This window comes from Carica papaya, chromosome 6 (genome assembly GCF_054855325.1).
Source record: "Carica papaya isolate Zhongbai chromosome 6, ASM5485532v1, whole genome shotgun sequence".
Taxonomy (NCBI): Eukaryota; Viridiplantae; Streptophyta; class Magnoliopsida; order Brassicales; family Caricaceae; genus Carica; species Carica papaya.
Window position 1 is genome coordinate 7,251,843 of NC_142314.1, and position 2,882 is coordinate 7,254,724.

The 2,882-nt window shown below is 32.9% G+C and overlaps 1 pseudogene; it reads right to left on the minus strand.

Moving 5' to 3' along the window:
- Positions 1-690, minus strand: LOC110819053 (pentatricopeptide repeat-containing protein At5g66520 pseudogene; annotated as a pseudogene).
- Positions 691-2,882: the final 2,192 nt, after the last annotated feature.

Here is a 2,882-nt window from a genome sequence, read left to right on the forward strand (position 1 = left end):
CTATCCTTTGCATAATGCTTCCAATTCTTTCACCAAATTTAGAGGGTCCATCTCAAGCAAGATTTTTTCAATTCTTTCACCAAGTTCAACATTTTTATGTATCCTGCAAGCACCCAAAAGTGTTTCGCAAACAGCTGCATTGGGTTTCATTAGCATTGAGGCAATAAGCTCCTCTGCCTTTTCCAAGAGCCCTACTTTTCCTAGCAGATCAACCACACAATCATAATGCTCCATTTTTTGTTCAACACCATAAATCTTTTGCATTGAATTAAATATCTTTACACCTTTATCAACCCATCCTTCATGAGCACAAGCATTTAAAATACAGACAAAAGTAATCCCATTTGGTCTCAATACCCTCTCCCTCTGTATTTTGAAGAAGAGCTCAACAGCATCCTCTGCTCTGCCATGCATATCTAGTTCTCTCATCATTGCATTCCAAGATAACAATTCATTCTCCTTCATATTCTCAAAAACATCCGAAGCCAAGTTAATGCGCCCACATTTAGCATACATGTCCACCAATAACATCCCTATTAATTCTTCCTTTAAAACTGCATCCAATTTGATAGAATTTTTTCTTACATAAGCATGAGTCCACCTGCCTTGATCAACTGCCCCTAGATTAGCACAAACAACCAGAACACTTGACAAGATAAATTTTTTAGGCCTAACTTTCTTTCTTTGCATCTCATTGAATATCTCCAATACCTCCTTGTAACACCTTGTTAACACTGCTCTTTTACTGCTTACTGATTTCTTTTTCCATCTTGTTAGGAAAAATTAGAGGAGGTGGCATTGGTGGCAAATCTTGCTAAACCTGGCTACACGCTCAAACTGTTATCCCTTGTTTCATCAGTTGGTTTGGTTAGTATGATTAATTCCTTATAAGATGTAACTATCAAGACTAGACCATGTTTACATTTAGATAGTTTCTGTTTGAAGCACTAATGAATTATAACATAATAATAAATCTATTTAGGGATGGCAATGGGGTTAGTTCGGTGTGGGTTTTGCCAAAACCGAACCCGCCCCAATTTTTTTTTTAAATTGGTTTTCTTTACACTGTGTGATGGGGGAGTGAAGTCGATAATTAGAAAAATTATAACTTGCAGATGAGGGTTATGTGAACTCTGTCAACATAGAATGAGGTTAAATAAATATTACTAGAAATTTATTCCCCAAACAGGCGAAAGTGTGTGTTGATTAAAATGTATGTTATGACTTGCTTTGATTTGGAATAATTAAACTCATTGTTTCTTTTTGTTTCAAGCATTTGGTATCATTTCTGTTAACACATTAGATAAGAAAAATATATATTTTGAGACGTGTAGTTATTTTACTATGCCAGTTTATTATATTTCATGGGCTAGTAGTTCATAAAAGGCGCGAGATAAATTATAAGCTTACTCATGAATTAAGATTAGAAGGAGAGAAAGCTCGAGATAAGCTTATGTAAAATTTGTTATCAAGTGATTTTTTTCGTCATACAATTAGAATGAGAGCTTTATCTTTTATGAATTTATGTCATTTACTAGTTATAAATGGTGGACTTAGGCATACCGTCCGTGCAACTGTAGAGGAACAAGTATTTAAGACACTTTACTTATTAACGCACAATGAGAGAAATCAAGTCATATCTTGTATTTTTCGACGATCCAGAGAGAAAACAAGTCGTCATTTTTACAATGTGTAATGATGTATAATACATATAGCCGATAAATTTATTAATCACCCAAATGGATCACAAGTGCCTCCGGAAATAACCAACAATCCCATATTCTTTTCATTTTTTAAGGTATATCTATAAGTTATATACGTTTAATTAATTATTTTAACACGAGTACATGTTTAATTAATTAGTTAATAATTAATTTTAGAATTGTATTGGTGCGATTGATGGAACACATATGTGTTAAAGTGTCTAGAAAAGATGCTCCACGGTTTCGCGGGAGAAAAGATTTTCCCACCCAAAACTTATTAGCAGCTTGTACATTTGATTTAAAATTTTCATACGTTTTAGCTGGGTGGGAGGGGACCGCTTCAGATTTAAGAATAATAAAAGATACGTTAAACCGAGTTGATGATCATCTCGTAATTTTTTAAGGTAATTAAAATATATTTAACTTCGATATATAATGTATATTTTTGAAGAAAAATATTATAACTTAATTTCTTTATTGCTTATAGGTAAGTTTTACCTTGTCGATGCTGGGTTCATGTTGCGGGGTGGACTAATTACACCATATAGAGGAGAACGCTATCATTTAAGAGAATACTCTATGAATCCACCACGCAATACTCGTGAGCTATTTAATCTACGACATGCTTCATTGCGTAATGCGATTGAACGTGCCTTTGGAGTTCTAAAAAAACTTTTTTCAATTATCCAAACCTCGACGGAACCTCATTATCAGATTAAGACTGTTAATATTATTATATTTGTTTGTTGCATTTTACATTATTATTTACAGGGAGAGGATCAAACTGATGAAATTCTTCAAGAGGTTGATAAAGAACTCTGAAATATCTAGACGAACAAAGTATTTGTAACTCTAGGGACAGTACTGAAGAAATGAGAAAATGCGAAGCAATTAGGGATGCAATAACAGCTTATATGTGTATTGATTACATTTTGTATAATTTATGATATTTGTATAGTTTATGAGATTTGTATGGCGTATGACATTTGTATGACATATGATGTCTGTGTAACTTAAATATTTTAATTGAATGCTACAATTTAGAATTTATTTTGTTGTAATCATATTATATTTTTTTATATATGATTATATTTGATGTTTTCATATGTGTTTTAGACGATGGCTAAGAGGAACAGGAATGCAGACACGAGAAGTAAAATGATCCACTAGTCAGATCAT